The following is an 18,147-nucleotide window of genomic DNA, read 5'->3' as shown; positions in this document are numbered from 1 at the left end:
AAATCTTTAATTAAAAGAGATGAATTAAATCTAAACTTTCATTTTCTCACCATATGTATATAGTTCTTTTTTATCCAGCATTTTTTATAGTTGAGTTTTCAGTATTTGTGAATACCGAAAGCATGTTCAATATAATTGAAAACAACGAAGAGAACACCTGCTGTTAGAAATAGTCATTTTAACTTGAACAAAATCATTCAGGAGAAAAAAGAAAAAAAAAAAAAAAAAAAAAAACCACATGCTGAGCTAGTGGTTTTATCACAAAAGGGCCACAGTTCTCAACCAATACAAAAACAAACTTAGGGGGAGATATTGCTTAGAAAATAACTCCCAAATTACCTTTAATTGGATTATAAAAAGTCAGAGTTGGTTTTATTAATGTTGTAATGAGTTACATATTCAATAGTTTTTTGGCTGGTTGACCCATAATTTTAAACATTAACTTTTATAATTCATACACAATGAGCTACATATTCTGTGGCTTATTTTGGTTGACCATCTCTTAATTTTAAATACTAGCACAGATAGTTTGTAATAACAGATGGTAGATATTACATATTGGATGCTTAAAAATGAAAATATAAAATAATATCACTTGGGATCTCCTTTGTAACAAGAAAGAAATAAACAAGATACAACTAATGTTATATCTCTAGATTTTATTAAAGATGATTAACAACTTTTTATCATCTCTATTCAGCTAATACTGTGAATGTATTTATAGATTTGGTTAGCTAACAAAAATAAGTAGGTGGCTAGGGAGGTAATAGATAGATGGATAGATAGATAAATAGACAGACAAATCTGAGAAAAAAAAGGACAGTACAGTTGATAACTAATTTTCTACTTGAATGGCTATTACTGGCTGCATTCTGAAACAGGCACCACCTAGTGTCCTTGCTGAGAATTCCAGCCTCAGCAGTATTGTCCAAAACATGCTGGAACATAATTGTGAATCTAGTGGAACATCACATAATTGATGACACAATTACACTTTGCTAGAACCCAGTGGTTCTATTATATTGTTTTCTCAACAATCCATCACTGTTGGAATGGATTTACCATGGTTACTGTAAATGCCTCGAGGCATTAAATACCTATTCTTGCAGGGGAACCAGTGGTGACACACAGACAATCAACTAAAATTGGTTCATATTATTTGCTTATGTAGTGTTCTATTTTGTATAGGGAAATGTAACCATAAAACCACCAACACTGGTACTGTTTCTATTTTCTTTGGGAAATTTTGTTTGATTAGCTCCCTAGCCACGTGTCACACATCCTGTGATTAACAGGACACATTTCTAAATACTCCAGTTAGAAGGAAAACATGGTAGTTGAAAACAGAATGAAAATTACTCATCTATCAGTGATTAAAAGGAAATTTGACTTTCATAACATCAATAAGAAAGCCAACCAGCCACTGTACTTAAAATAGAATCATTTACAAAGCCACCAAATTTATAGGAGAAAATAACACCAGATTATTAGTCACGAGATGGGGAGGCCCATTCTAAGCATAACATGACACAGGACAAATGACTTCACCTCCCTGTGTTTTCTTTTTTCCTCAAAAATAAACCAAGTATTTGCCAGTGGAGTTTCACTCAAATGACTCCTAGTTCTTAACACATTCTGCTGAATATAAATTTTCAGAATTTCACACAAGTCACTTGTTCCTTTGTGCATGACTTATCAGTGACACACTACCACCATTCACTACCCATATATCTGGGTAACAACAGATTGGCTAAAGCTCTTTAAACATTTGAGGGCTTCTCAAACCCCTGGGGGTGGCCAACTTTGTTTTCTTAATACTGTTTAATGAATTATGCCACAATTAATGAGTGCCATTTTCAGCACCTAATATTTTTTCAATAATGCATTGGTCACTTTAAAATGATGAGGTGTTTTACAACACAGTTATGGAAATCTCCCAAATACAGATTTTTTGAAGGTCATGTGGAAATCATCATAGCCAATGTTTTTTCCAGTTCATTTTAAGCAGAATAAGTTTGTGTTAGCACATAGATAAAGCACATTTCACTGATAAGCTAAAAACAAACTAGTTTCCCAAGCAGTTGCCCCCGGTAAGAGGTTAAACAATAAGTTCGGCTTAATCACGAGCAGTAACTAGATGGCTAGGCAGTATCTGACACATGACTTATCTGTCAATGCTCATAGCCACATACCATTTCACTCTGGATCTGACCTTGATTGTCTTACAGACTCTGTCAATCACAGTGACATGTGATTCTTCAATCCAAGGCAAATTTCCTCTGTAACAACAATCAGATGGCTGCTAAGGCATCACTGTCAGTCACTGAGTTATCCCCAAAAGTAGGCTTTCTAGGAGTGTGCACGATAGTCAACAAACTTTAAGTTAAAATGCCACTGAAAGACAATTTATACTATATGTGAGATAAGTGTGCCAGAGCTGGCTATCTGCAGAGTCCAATTCAAGGAAATGAATTGGGGAACTTAAGTCAATGGATAAGGAAGGTCAAGAGTAACCCTATGAATCATATTAATCAACTAATCAAATAAGCAAATTTTCTCTAATGAAGCCTGATACACAATATTTAAAGAAGAGTCATTCAAAATCCTTTTGCTAGGACCACCAATGAGCAAGTGGACCCAAAATACGGGTTTCTTATTTGAAAAGCATGAGACAAAGTATGTTGTCAAAGAAAAAAATTTGGCTCCCAGTTCCTCATTCACTACATGATTCTGTAAAGTAAAATTTACAAAACATATACGTAAAATGAGGACAAACAATCTACCTTGCTGGGCTAGATGAGGGTTAAATTAGGTAATACTGAAAACGTACTTAGCATCATATAGCCTAGTAAATAGTTCATGAATGTGAGTTCCATCTCCATCTTTTAGCAAACCTTGATATAAAAATATAAATTCCTTAGGCTGGATATATATTTTACCATATTATGGAATATAAACTGGTATATATCAGAAAGTAAACTATACATTAGGAGTCATTTTTCTACCATGTAGATATGATCCATATAATCAATTTATCCACACCATCTAATTCAGTAGCCACAAGCTACATGTGGTTATGAATAACTGAAATGTGGTTAATTTTTGTGGTTTACAACAATGATACATATTTATTATTTCACACAATTTTGTGCATCAGGAATCTGGAGGTTTCAATTTAAGATATCATCCAAAGACGCATCGCCAGGCTTGACTTAGACTACAGGATCTGCTTCTAAGATGATTCATTCACTCTGCTTCCAAGATGATTCACTCACATATTTATTATTTCACACTATTTTGTGCACCAGGAATTTGGATGCAGCTTAGCTTGGTGCTTCTGAAAGTTTGAGTTTAAGATGTCATCCAGAGAGGCATCTCCAGGCTTGACTAAGACTAGAGGATCTGCTTCCAAGATGATTCACTCACATGACCAGCAACTCAATGTTGTCTTTTGGTTGGATGCTTTAGTTACTTGTCATGCGGACATCTCCAAATGGCTACACTAGTACCCTTTAGGCCCCACGTGGCCACTAGTTTCCCCCAGAGCCAGTGATCCAAAAGAGGACAAGGCAAAACCTGCAACGTCTTTTTTCTTAGCTGAAGTATATTTCATATACAATATTATATAAGTTACAAGTGAATAGTATAGTAATTCATAATTTTTAAAGGTTATACTCCATTTACAGCTATTATAAAATATTGGCTGTATTCCTGTGTTGTACAATATATCCTTGTATCTTGCTTTATACATAATGGTTTGTCCCTCTTAATCCCCGGACCCTATATTATCCCTCCCCATCTGCCCTCTCCCCACAGGTAACTACTAGTCTGTTCTCGACATCTGTGAGTCTGCTTCTTTTTTTTATAGTCAATAGTTTATTGTATTTTTTAGATTCTGCATATAAGTGATATCATACAGTATTTGTCTTTCCCTGACTTATTTAATCTAGCATAAAACCCTACAGCCATCCATGTTGTTACAAATGGCAAAAATTTCATTTTTTTGTATGGCTAAATGGTATTCCATTTCATATATATATATATATATATATATATACACACACACACACACACACACACACACATACACACACACACACATACATATATATATATATCTGTATCTCTGCCTATATCTCTATGCATACATACCACATCTTCCTAATTGATATCATCTATTGATGGGCACTTAGGTTGCTTCCATATCTTCACAATTATAAATAATGTTGCTATGAACACTGGAGTGTGTGCATCTTTTTTAATTAGTGTTGTTTTTTGGGGTTGTTTTGTTTTGTTTTGTTTCAAATAAATACCCAAAACTAAACTGCTGTGTCATATGGTAGTTCTATTTTTAGTTTTTCGAGAAAACTTCATACCGTTTTCCTCAGCAGCTGCACCAATTTACATTCTCTCCAACAGTATATGAGGGTTCCCTTTTCTCTACAACCTTACTAGCATTTGCCATTTGAGTTCTCGTTAATGATAGCCATTCTGATAGGTGTGAAAAAAACTGAAATGTCTTTAATGATCTAATCATGGAAGTCACACTTCTTCATTTCCAAAATGTGGGCTAATCTGAATGGAGATGTGTAAATAAATTGCATATCACAATTCAAAGACTTACTACAAAAACGTATAATAATTCATTAATAATTTTATACTATCTTTGAGTTAATGATTAGTTAAAATAAAATTAATTATACCTGCTTCTTGCTGCTTTCTATGTGACTATTAGAAAAATTTACATTAGCTATGTGATTCACATAATGTTTCCAAAAGACAGTGCTGTATATCTGATCTTTCTTTTTTTTTTTATTTTTAGCACCACACCCATGGCATATGGAGGTTCCCACGCTATGGGATGAATTGGAACTGTAGCCATTGGCCTATATCACAGCCGTAGCAATGCCAGATCCAAGCCACGTCTGCAACCTACACCATAGCTCACAGCAACGTCAGATCCTTAACCCACTGAGCGAGGCCAGGGATTGAACCTGCGACCTCATGGATGCTAATCAGATTTGTTTCAGCTGAATCATGACAGGAACTCCCTATATTTGATCTTTAATGAATGTCTGAATAAAAAAATTGGGGATCTACATTAAGAATGATACATGTAGCTCATCCCACTCTAATCAAAGCCTCGGCAAGTTAAAATACATGCTGAATATAAGCAGATGAATATTAAAAGTTTTGAAGAAAGAACAGTGTGAGAAAAATAAAAGTTCATTATAAAATCATTGATGGTAGTGTTGGACATGAAAAACACACTGTCTTCAATGACATTCACAGTGCATACTCTTAACACGGTAATATTTTTTGTTACTACTACAAGAGGGAAAAGCATTCATCCATGCTGAAAGTTGAAGTTTATTATCCCAATTTCACTGGATGTACAAGGAATCCTATTAATGAAATCTAAGTTTCTCTTCTCTTTACCAATTCATCCGATTTACGGTAATATGAGAATGTCACCCTGATAGCTCTACTCTACTCACAAAAGAGAAGACAAGAAAGCAATCTTTCTTATTTTCCAGGAAAAAAAAAATTAGCTGCATGGATAATTTTTATTTGACCAGAAATATTTTAATCATGTGAGCACTTAATAAGGTACAAATAATTATGTGCAATTACATGATAATTACTTTCAATGTAATTACCATGTCAGTGCAGCTTTGTTAGAGATAATCAGATGGTTATTGGTGAACTGCAAATTAACTGATAACAGGATATTTATAATTGCAAATGGTCACGATTACCTTGGAATACTATGAGCACATTAGAAACATGAGTAGAATGGCAGGAGGATCAGGGACATTCATTTAACAGGAATGTCACAGAATAAGTAAGATGAGAACATAAATCTACTTGTCTCTCTTCCAATCTGAAGGATGTTCAGTGCCTGCTAGTAGCAAAAATTTTTCCCTTATTTCATTCAATATGTACATAGTCTATTTGGGTTTGTCTACCAACCAGAGATTTTCTTCATATGTGCACCACCTGTGTTGTGGTCTGTGGTATATATTTTGAGGCATCTAAGTAACAAATCAGACTTTTAGAGTTAAAAGGTAATAAAGACAGTACCTCTACAAAAAAGGGAAACAGCTGATGAGAGAGTTAAAACATTGAAAGATCACATAGATAGTGAGTGAGAAAACTACATAATTTCCAATCTCGTTTCCAGTCTACAATTATATCATGTTAATGTTTCCCAAACTTAATTCCCTTACATACTATATCAAAATGTTGCCATCTCTACATACTGACCCTCTATCACTTAAGTAATTAAGGAGCTAAATTAGTAATTAATAATTACTCAGGTTAACTAAAGAGTAACATAGGTCTCTATCTTAATCTCATCCTAAATATTAATATCTGGAAATGTATGAATTACATTTTTTCTAAATCACACTAAAATAAACATCTATTAATATAAATGCTACTTTCTGTAGTATTATTAGTATTCTGTGGAATGTCTACAATGCTTTATGAAACACTATGCTATATCACATTCCTGGTATATGCCAGAATGTATGTGTAACTCTGTAAGCTTAAGAATGGCTTAGAATAGCACTTGGCACTTCAGAAGACAAAACCCAAAAACTTAAGCAACTTTGTGTACAGCAATGTATCATATACTACCTCAATGCAAAGACATACGTGTCACCATCCTAGCCCTTGAGAAGTTCTTATACAGTATAAAAGTCTTACACAAATACATTTCATACCAGGCAGCATGAGAGGCATGCTGTAAAAGTGGTGCATCCTGGCACAGAATTTCACAGGTCCTTGCTATATCACTCCTGGCTGAAGTGAACAGTAATAACTTCACAATGGAGGGAGAAAATGAACTGGGGCTTGAAGGATATTCAAGTTTAGGAATGTTGAATAAGAACATATAAAGCAGAGAATACAAATAAAATACCAATTTGATAGAAAAAAAGAAGTCAGTCATGTATGATGGTTATTTTTTTTATTAAAGTATAGTTGATATAGAATGTTGTGTTCTGGTGTACATCAAAGTGACCTAGTCATACATATCTATACATTCTTGTTCTAATATTATCTTCTGTGACAGTTAAATTTAATGCATCAATTTGACTACTTTATGGTGCCCAGTTATTTGTTCAAACATTAGTCTTGATATTGCTGTGAAAGTATTTTGTAGATGTGATTACATCTATACTCAGATAAATTTAAGAAATTACCCTCTGTAAAGTAAGTGGGCCTCATCTAAGCAGTTGAAGGTTGTACAAACAAAAACTGAGGCTTCCTGGAAAAGAAAGAATCCCTCCTAATAAGGCTGTGACAGCAAAATTCTGCCACATTTCCAGTCAGCTACTCTGCTCTACAGATTTCAGATTCAAGACTATAAAATCAACTCCCATCTGAGTCTCTGGCCTGCTAGCCTGCTCTACAAATTCCAACCTCAAGACTTCAACACCAATGCTGTCTGATTGCCCAGTATCAAACTTCACAGACTTAACCAGCTTCCACAACTGCGTGAGCCAGGTCCTTAATATACTGTATATTTAACATATGTATTTTATATTCCTTCTCCCTCTCTCTCTCCCTCTGTGTCTCTCTCTCTGACATACACACACACACAACTAACCCTGTTGATTCTGTTTCTCTGAAGGACCTGAGCGGTAACAATGTGTTAAGATAAAAGTAAATAAATCCAAGTATACAGGGGAAACCCTTGAGAAGCAGACTTGGAACAGAGAGCAGAAGTATACTGAAGAATTCAGATGTGAGAAGGAATTCATGGGGAACCCAATGAAGATTACAAAGCAGAGGAACAAAAACAACCCACAAGATGCTTTAGAGACAAATATGTCAGTAATATTCATGATGGATCAAAGGAGAAAAGATACTAGATACAGGGAAAACAGGCAAAAGAAGGTTATTATCAGTGTTTAATAGCTACCTTCCCAACCCAATAAAGTCTGAGAAAATCACACTGATAATGTAAAATTCCTTCCTGCAACAAATTGTACAGTGATGAAATCATATATTCTCACCTCTACATTTGACATAATAGCTCTTTTGAGAAAAAGGCTCAGTTTGGGCCACACTTGCTTTAAACTTTCTTTTTTTTTTCAAAAGTCCTTAATGGATATACACCCCAAAATTATGTACCACCACAGCTCTGTTTCTATGCTCTTTTCTTTAACTATTTGACATGCAACATGAAAATGGACATCCAGTGATGTTTCTGAAAAAAAAAAAAAAATCTTTTTTTCCCCTCTGACTCCTGAAAGTTTTTTTTTTTAATTTGTATTTTTTTGTATGTTGCTACATGTGTCTGTAGGTTTCCTTGGGTGCTTGCTACACAGTAACTTTTTTTAAAAGGCAACAGCTATTTTACCATTATAACACCTTTTAAAGTATAGTTGATTTGCAATGTTGTGCCAATTTCTGCTGTACAGTAAGGTGAACCTTTATACATTCCTTACAGTATCTTCCATCATGTTCTATCCCAAGAGCCTGGATATAGTTCCCTGTGCTATACAGACGGACCTCATTGCTCATCCAATCTAAATGTAATAGTTCATGCATCTACTAATCCCAAACTCCCAATCCATCCCACCCACTTCCCCTTCCCCCTGGCAACCACAAGTCTGTTCTCTATGTTGGTGAGTCAGTTTCTGTTTTATAGATATGTTCATTTGTGCCATTTTATATCCAACATACAAGTGATATCATATGGTATTTGTCTTTCTCTCTCTGACTTACTTCACTTAATATGATATTCTTTAGTTGCGTCCACGTTGCTACAAATGGCATTATTTCATTCTTTTTGATGACTAAGTAGTATTTCATTTACACTGTAATTGTTTCAATTTTCTATTGACTTCTAATTTGACATAAAAGTTACTTCTCAATAAGGTCTTAAAATTCAGAGAGGAGTCCAATTTTATGATATCACTCTTGCAGTGACATTATTTATTATATTACTACTACTAAGACTTGTTTCTTTATTTTACATTTAAGCTGACTTTTAAAGCAATATATCTCCCAAATTATATACAATATCTTAAAATATACCCACTGAATTTAGAAGGCAAAAATAAAGGTGGTAATCTCAGTCCAGTTTGCCTGTGGCATATCATACTAATCTGGTAACACTTTTCTTTAAGGAGCCTTATACTAATTACAGTCATTAGCAAATATCCCCCATCATTCTGACTATATGTGCATGCCACCAACATTTTTTACTTAGTATTTTTTAAGTCATGTTTTAAAATTAAATACCTATTTTACACACATGCTAACCAAGAGAATCTAGAAAACCATGGATTTGTCATGCTAATTATAATTCCCAAATATTTATTATAATAGATACATAAGTACTAAAATAAGAGCTAATCTTATCCAAGGCAATCTACAGATTCAGTGCAATCCATATCAAATTACCAATTGTATTTTTCACAGAACTAGAACAAAAAAATGTTTAAATTTGTATGGAAACACAAAAGACCCCAAATAGCCAAAGTAATCTTGAAAAGAAAAACGGAACTGAAGGAATCAGACTCCCTCATGTCAGACTATACTACATAGCTACAGTGATCAAAACAGTATGGGGAGTTCCCATTGTGGCTCAGTGGTTAACGAACCCAACTAGTATCCATGAAGATGTGGGTTCTATCCCTGGCCTTTCTCAGTGGGTTAAGGATCTGGTGTTGCCATGAGCTGTGGTGTAGGCTGCAGACGTGCCTCAGATCTGGCATTGCTGTGGCTGTGGCACAGGCCAGCATCTACAGCTCTGATTAGACCCCTAGCCTGGGAACTTCTATATGCCACATGTGTGGCCCTAAAAAGCAAAAAATAAAAATAAAAGTAAATTTAAAAAAAAAAAAAAACAGTACGGTATTGGCACAAAAACAAAAATATAAATTAACAGAACAGGATAGAAAGCCCAGAGATAAACCCACACACCTACGGTCAACTAATCTATAACAAAGGAAACGTGAATATACAATGGAGAAAAGACAGTCTCTTCAGTAAGAGGTGCTCAGAAAACTGGACAGCTACATATAAAAGAATGGAGTTAGAACATTCTCCAACACCATACACAAAAATAAACCCCAAATGGATTAAAGACCTAAATATAAGGCTGGATACCATAAAACTTTTAGAGAAAAACATAAGCAGAACACTCTCTGAAACAAATAGCAGCAGTAGCTAATGGATCCACCTCCTAGGGGAATGAGAAAAAAATAAAAACAAAAAAACAGAATAAACCAATGGGACTTAACCAAACTTTAAAGCTTTTTCACAGCAAAGGAAACCATAAACAAAACAAAAAGACAACCCACGGAATGGGAGAAAATATTTGCAAAGAGAACAACAAGGGATTAATCTCTAAAATACACAAACAACTCATGCAGCTCAATATCAAAAACAAACAACCCAACCAAAAAATGAACAAAAGCTCTAAACAGACATTTCTCCAAAAAAGATAGTCAGATAGTCAAAAAGCACAGAAAAAGATGCTCAACATCACTACTTATTAGAGAACTGCAAATCAAAACTACAATGAGGTATTACCTCACACCAGTCATAATGGCCATCTTCAAAAAGTATACTAACAAAAAATGCTGGAGGTATGGAGAAAAGGGAACCTTCCTATACTGTTGATGGCAAGGTAAACTGGTGTGAGCACTATGGAGAACAGTTTGGAGGTTCCTTAAAAAACTAAACATAGAAATACTGTATGCATAGAAAAAAAAAAAGAAAAGAAATACTATATGATTCAGCAATCCCACTCCTGGGCATCTATCTTGAGAAAACCATAATTCTAAAAGATATATGCAGAGTTCTCACTGTGGCAAAACACGATCAGCAGTGTCTCTCAAGCACTGGGATGCAGGTTCGATCCTCAGCCCCACACATTGAGTTAAGGATCCGGAGTTGCCATAGCAGTAGTGTAGGTCTCTTGCCTGGTCCTGATCCCTATCCCAGGAACTCTATATGGCCAAAAAAGAAAGAAAAAAAAAAAAAAATACATGCACTGCAATGTTCACTGCAGCCACATTTACAATAGCCAAGACATGGAAGCAACCAAAACCTATCCTGACAGAAGAAAGGATAAAGAAGATGTGGTACATAAATACAATGGAATATTACTCAGCCATAAAAATAACGAAATAATGCCATCGCAGCAACAAGGATTGACCTAGAGATTATCATACTAAGTGAGGTAAATCAGAGAGAGAAATACAAATGTCATATGATATCACTTATCATATGGAATCTAATTTTAAATGATACAAGTCAACTAATTTATAAAACAGAAACAGACTTAGATTTTGAAATCAAATTTATGGTTACCCAAGGGGAAACCTGAAGAAGAAGGGATAGGTTAGGATTTGGGGATTAACATATACACACCTCTATATATAAAATAGATAACTAAAGGGGACATAATGTATAGTACAGAGAACTCTACTCAATATTCTGTAATAACCTATATGAGAGAAGAATCTGAAAAAGAATATATATACATAAGAATATATATGCATATATATAAAAGAATATATATGCATAAATGAATCAGCTGACTGTACACCTGAAAGTAACACAACACTGTAAATCAAATAAGGCACAGCATAAAAGAATCTGACCAGGAACCATGAGGTTGTGGGTTTGATCCCTGGCCTCACTCAGTGCGATAAGGATTCGGCATGGCTGTGATCTGCAGTGTAGGTCACAGACGCTATTCAGATCTGGCGTTGCTGTGGCTGTGGGGTAGGCCAGCAGCTGTAGATCTGATTTGACCCCTAGCCTGGGAGCCTCATTTGCCATAGGTGTAGCCCTAAAAAACAAAAAACAAAACAAACAAAAAGAATATATATACTATATATGTATAAATGAATCACTTGACTGTACACCTAAAAGTAACATAACACTATAAATCAAATATACTCCAATAATATTTTTTTAAAAAAGAAATAAGAACTAATCTTAAATATGTCATAACCATAGTAATACTAAATGGTATATATATTGTACTTAGAAAAACTGCATTAAATTAGTAAGTAAATTTTACATCCTTCCATTATACTCTACCATTCCTCACTGAAACAATGGGATAAGGTGTACCACAGCAAGTCCTCAGTGATACTTGTTTTCTATAAAAGGCAACACTCCCTACCACTGAGAAATCTGTCCATCCTAGAAGGGCTGCCACTGGACAGAGGGTTAGTGCATGTTCTGGTGATTCCAGGAAGTATGGCAAGTACTTAAGCATGGAAGCTATAAGCAGTCGTATCTAACCCAACATAGAGTCATTTCCATCACAGAGATTACAAAATAGTGCTGCATGAGTGAAGCTTTTTTTTTCAGATACAAAAAAACTAAGACACATTTTCAAGTCACTTCAGTCAATTAGGTTTACCATAAAGATAAATGGGTTAGTAAAGACAACGGATAATCTTCTACTTCTAACAAATGCCTTCTTTACATTGACTTCACACTGTGCTCTCTGCTTGCCCACGGTATCTCATTTCTGCCCTCCCTCTGCACCTTTCGACTTCAGTCTATCCATGTTCAGCTCATTTCCTCTGCATAATCTGATTGAGTCAGTATTCCATGAAGTACTGAGGACACCTAAGAGCCAGAGCGCTTGCCGAACCACTATGTAAAGATCCACATCCTTTGGAGGAAGGGAGCCATCTCCGATTCATTAAACCTTGGCTTGTGGGTTAAGTCATATGGTACGAAGCACTATTGCTGGAGCTAAATCCTAAGTATGGCATTTAGGGAGCCTCTGGGTCAAACCTTTTCCTGTATTCTTCAATCAATTTTCTCACCTTCCTGTGAATGAGTTTACAACCTAGTGAGATTTTTAAAAATATGTATAGAGCATATACAATAGTAGGCCATTTGAAATGCCTGTCATAATAGTGGTCCCAAGTGCTACAGACTGTCCAGACCACATTTCTGACTGAAGTCAAGGGAAATTACTTTGCTAAGGAGGAGGATTAGTGATTTCCAAGTTTAGAAATGTCAAGTTAGGATAGCCCTGGCAAGGAAACTTCCCCTCAAAAAAAAGGCTGGAGAGAAAAAGTAAGCCATCAGCTTAATTTTAAGAGATTGATATACATCTGAGGTTTCCTCAAATAAGACAGTTAACCTGGAAGGTGCCCTTTATTACTTGTCCGGTAAAGACCTTATTTTTATAAATTAAAAATGACATATAGACATATTTATATAAATATTCACAGGGAAAAATGATTGAGTTTTCTCATCTACTTACATCAAGGATTATTACAATTAACCATCTGTTGTTCAATCTAAATGATCAACTGTAGCCTCACTCTCCACAAAAAAGATGGCAATGGTATACTCTGGAATAACCAAGTCACTACACCCTTTCACCCAAAAGTAAAAACAGGTCAAGGCAGACTTTACCAGTCCTTTACATAAGTTTAGGTTAAGTGACATGTAATTAGCTTATAGCTGATGGTGCTGCTGAAATGTATTACACAGCTGCCAACATCTCTCACCTCAAAATCTGTACCCATCCAGCTCATTCAAGTCTATTATTATTAAAGTTGAGTCAATAACAAAAGAAGATAACAACAACAGCTACCCTTTTTGATACATTATACCTCCACATTCTTGTTAAATGTTGCTTATGCATAATCTCATTTAATTTGTTTTCATTTAATTCTTTTAACAGCTCCATGCTACAAAGGACTATTATTATTTCTATTTAACAGATGAGGAACTGGAGAGTTCAAGTCAGACAAAATTCTCTCAAAAAGTAAACAGCAGAGTTGGGCTTCGAATGGCCCAAAACTTTGTATTTTATGCTTAAATCTTACCTGCCATGGTTTATCAATATTTATCATCTACCAATCAAGAAGATTCAGCCAAACCTTTGAAAGTTATTCATAACTCTAGAGTCCACAAGAAGCTCTGTTCAAGATTCATAAACCATCACTATAATAAAAACACAAAGTACTTGGAAACTCCGAGGAAGATGTATTTATTTAGTTCTGTACATAAACTCTAATACAGGTAAATTAGGTTATAGAATGAAAAATCATTGATCATTCAGAGTCCCAGAAACTTTATTGCACTGGCTGCCCACCACTCCATGTCTTGCTAAAGTACATCAAGTGACATCCCTAATCAGCAAGTTAGTAGATTATGCCTATGTTGACATTTCCACTTAAGCCAAATGGTCTGTTTGCTCAGCTGATCACTGTGTTCTCATTAGGAGTTCTTACCCCACCAAAATCATATTTGATGAGTCTGGCAAAGTATTCAACTGTATTTGTGTTCTCTTTTGTTCTAATGCTAATCATTGAATATTTTACCTATCTTTCTGATGAACTGAAAACCCCAATTTAGACATCCAAACAAACCAATCATTTTTGTGATGACTGCGCAAACACAGTCTACCAATTTGGAGATTCCTGATAGTCTTTCTTATCTGTAGTGCCAATGACACCTGTCACATAAGCTTAAAATTTCAATCATCTTTGCTTTGCTTTCCTTTTGGCCCCTACATGCAATCAGTCACCAAGTCCCGTTTTCACTTTCACAATCTCTCTTTTCCTCTTCTCCAATTCTATTTTCTCTACTCCAATTCAATTTTCTTTCACTTGATCTGTTTAATGGTCTCCTAACTGCTCTATCTCCAGTGTCAGTCCCCTGGGATCCATTTGGTATACAATTACTGCTGGAAGGAACAGGTATCCTGATAGACATCTCTGCACCTGTCCTTCCCATACTCAGAAGCACTGCAAGTTTCCAACCATCAATCCCAAAACTAAAAACAAAACAAAATAAAACAACAACAACAAAAAAAAAAAAAAAAACAAAAAACCACCAACTTACTTAGGCATTTAAAGGCTCCCAGGGACTGGCCTTTTCAGCAATCAACTTTTTTTTTTTTTTGGTTTAATTTTTTTTTTTTTTAAACTAAGGTATAGTTGAGTTATAATGTTATGCCAAATTCTCTTGTACAGCAAAGTAACCCATATATATATATGTATTTTCCTTTCTGATATTATCTTCCATCATAGTCTATCCCAAGAGATGGGATGTAGTTCCCCATGCTATACAATAGTACCTCATTGCTTATCCATTCTAAATGCAATAGTTTGCATTTACCAACCCCCAACTCCCAGTCCATCCTACTCTCTCTCCCCTCACCCTTGGCAACCACAAGTCTGTTCTCCATGTCTGGGGGTCTGTTTCTGTTTTGTAGATAGATTCACTGGTGCCATATTTTAGATTCTACACATATGTGACATCGTAAGACAACTGCCTTTCTCTGACTTACTTCTCTTAGTATGATAATCTCTAGTTGCATCCATGTTTCTGCAAATGGACATATTTCACTGTTGCAGATGTCATTATTTATGGCTGAGTAGTATTCCATTGCATATATGTACACTTGTTCTTAATCCATTCACTGTCAATGGACATTTAGTTTGCTTCCATGTCTTGGCTATTGTGAATAGTGCTGCTAGGAACATACGGGTATATGTATAACTCCTTTTTGTTTTGTTTACTTTTTAGGGCCACACCCATGGCACATGGAGGTTCCCAGGCTAGGGGTCTAGGGGTCAAATTGAAGCTACAGCTGCCAGCTTATACCATAGCTCACAGCAATGCCAGATCCTTAACCCACTGAGCAAGGCCGGGGATAGAACCTGAAACCTCACAGTTACTAGTCAGATTCATTTCCACTGCACCACAATGGGAACTCTGTATATACATAGAGTATAAATTATAGTTTTGTTGGGATATATTCTCAGGAGTGGGGTTGCTGGATCATATGGCAGTTCTATATTTAGTTTCTGAGGAATCTCCACAGTTTGCCATTGGTTGTACCAATTTATATTCCCAGCAACAGTGTAGGAAGGTCCCCTTTTCTCCATACCCTCTCCAGTATTTATTTGTAGACTTATTAATGACGGCCATTCTGACCTGTGTGAGGTGGTATCTCATGGTAGTTCTGATTTGAATTTCTCAAATAATTAGTGATGTTGCACATTTTCTTGTGTGTGCCCACTGGCCATCTGTATGTCTTCCTTTGAAAAATGTCTATTTGGGTCTTCTGACCACTTTTTGATTGGGTTGCTTGCTGATTTGTATGAGCTGTTTGTACATTTTGGAGACTAAGCCCTCATCAGTTGCATCCTTTGCAACTATTTTCTCCCATTCCTTAGGTTGTCTTTTTGGTTTTTTTGTTGGTTGGTTGGTTGGTGTTTTTTTATTGTTGTTATTATTTTGTTTAGTTTTTATGGTTTTCTTTGCTGTGCAAAACTTGTAAGTTTGATCAGATCCCATTTGTTCATTTCTGTTCATACATCTATTGCCTTTGGAGACTGACCTAAGAAAACATTTATACAGTTTATGTCAGAGAATGTTTTGTCTATGTTCTCTTCTAGGAGTATGATGGTGTCATGTCTCATATTTAAGTCTTTAAGTCATTTTGAGTTTACTTTTGTCCATAGTATAAAGCTATGTTCTAGTGTCATTGATTTACACGCAACTGTCCAGTTTTTCAAGCACCACTTGATGAAGAGATGTCTTTTACCTATTTTATATTCTTGCCTGCTTTACTGAAGATTAATTGGCCATAGGTCTCTAGGTTTATTTCTGAGATCTCTATTCTATTCCATGGATCTGTATTCTGTTTTTGTACCAGTACCACACTATCTTGATTACTGTAGCTTTGTAAAATTGTCTGAAGTCTGGAGAGTTATGGCTCTTGCTTTCTTTTTTCCCCCTCAAGATTAGTTTGGCAATTCTGGGTCCCTCATAATTCCATATATATTTTTGGATTTTTTGTTTTATTTCTGTAAAATTGTCCTCAGAAATTTGATAGGGATCACATTAAATCTGTAGATTGTTTTGGGTAGTATGGCTATTTTAACAATATTAATTCTTCCAACCCAGGAGAATTGGATATTTTTTCCATTTCCTTGAATCCTCTTTAATTTCCTTGATTAATGTTTTATAGTTCTCAGCACATAAGTCTTTCACCTGCTTGGTCAGGTTTATTCCCATCTATTTAATATTTTGGTGCTGTTTTAAAAGGTATTATATTTTTATATTCCAATTCTAATATTTCCTTGTTAGTATACAGAAATGCAACCAATTCCTGAATGTTAATCTTGTATCCTGCTACTTTGCTGAATTTGTTTTTCAATTCAAGGAGTTTGCAATTAACTTTCTAATCATTGTTAATTAATTATCTATACTTTCTAAGGGGAAAGATCAATTTATAATAAAATTGGACTTAGTAAAAAGCTTTCCCATGAATATACTAGGTCTGTAGTTCTCAAACTTCATTACCAATCAGAATCAGCTGGAGTGCTCGTTAAAACATAGATAGTGGGGGTAGGATGCAGCAGTTTCTAATTCAGTAGGGCTGGTGTGAAGCTTGTGAATCTCCTTTTTTAATAAGTTCCCAGGAGCTCCTGGTCTGAGGACCACACTTTGAAAACCACTTGCCTAGAGTATTACAGACAGTATTAGCCCTAAACACATCAAGAAGTTGATGCATACAACACAATAACTCAAGTACATTATACAAATGATCTGCTGTTGTCCTTTATGTTTCTGTTGTAGCCTATGTTTCCCTTATAACTGTGAACACACACTAAAAGTAAAAATGATTACATGAACCTTGGAATGTGTCAATCAAAAACTTCTAAGAAATAGTTTGCCCCAGGATTTTACTTAACATACAGAGAGAATGCAGACTATAACCTCTCTCTGAATTTACCTAAAATGAAAATAACAATTTTTTGCAATTATTAAAGCAGTGAATGCTCACTATAAACATTCAAGTAAATTATAATTTTAAGTATACAAAATAAGTTTAAAACCTCCACTCTGTCATTTTAGCCTCTGCATTCTTAAAAGTTTGGTCTTCAATTTTGTGCCTTTTTTTTCTTTACACAAAGGGACAGACACAAACATGAAGACATAGGTTTACAAAAATGAGATCAGAGAATTCACGCTAGTTAGTAACTTTTTTCTCTCTGAAATTGTAGTGAACATTTTCTAAATCAATATATACAGACCCACCTTATCATTATTTAGATTCATTTAAACATTCTTTTGTAAGAATGTATTGTTTTATTCAAATATTCATTTACCTGTAGACAT

The 18,147-nt window shown here is 35.1% G+C and overlaps 1 protein-coding gene across 38 annotated transcripts in view; it reads right to left on the bottom strand.

Moving 5' to 3' along the window:
- CNTN4 (contactin 4) overlaps positions 1–18,147 on the bottom strand; it is a 1,001,048-nt gene that overhangs the window by 898,457 nt on the left and 84,444 nt on the right. For 3 of the 38 annotated variants that reach the window (XM_084989190.1, XM_084989169.1, XM_084989199.1), the window contains exon 2: positions 10,831–10,973. The exons of the other annotated variants lie outside the window; for them this stretch is intronic. The gene's annotated coding sequence lies outside the window, so the exon portion shown is untranslated. The remainder of the gene's footprint in view (positions 1–10,830; positions 10,974–18,147) is intronic. 38 annotated transcript variants of the gene reach the window in all.

The sequence above is a fragment of the Sus scrofa genome, chromosome 13, assembly GCF_054392235.1.
Source record: "Sus scrofa isolate SSC_HxYL_T2T_F1_AM1 chromosome 13, Sscrofa_HxYL_maternal_Yorkshire_Landrace_v2.0, whole genome shotgun sequence".
Lineage (NCBI taxonomy): Eukaryota > Metazoa > Chordata > Mammalia > Artiodactyla > Suidae > Sus > Sus scrofa.
Note: the sequence above shows the minus strand (reverse complement) of the source record. Positions and strands in the feature narration are given on the sequence as shown.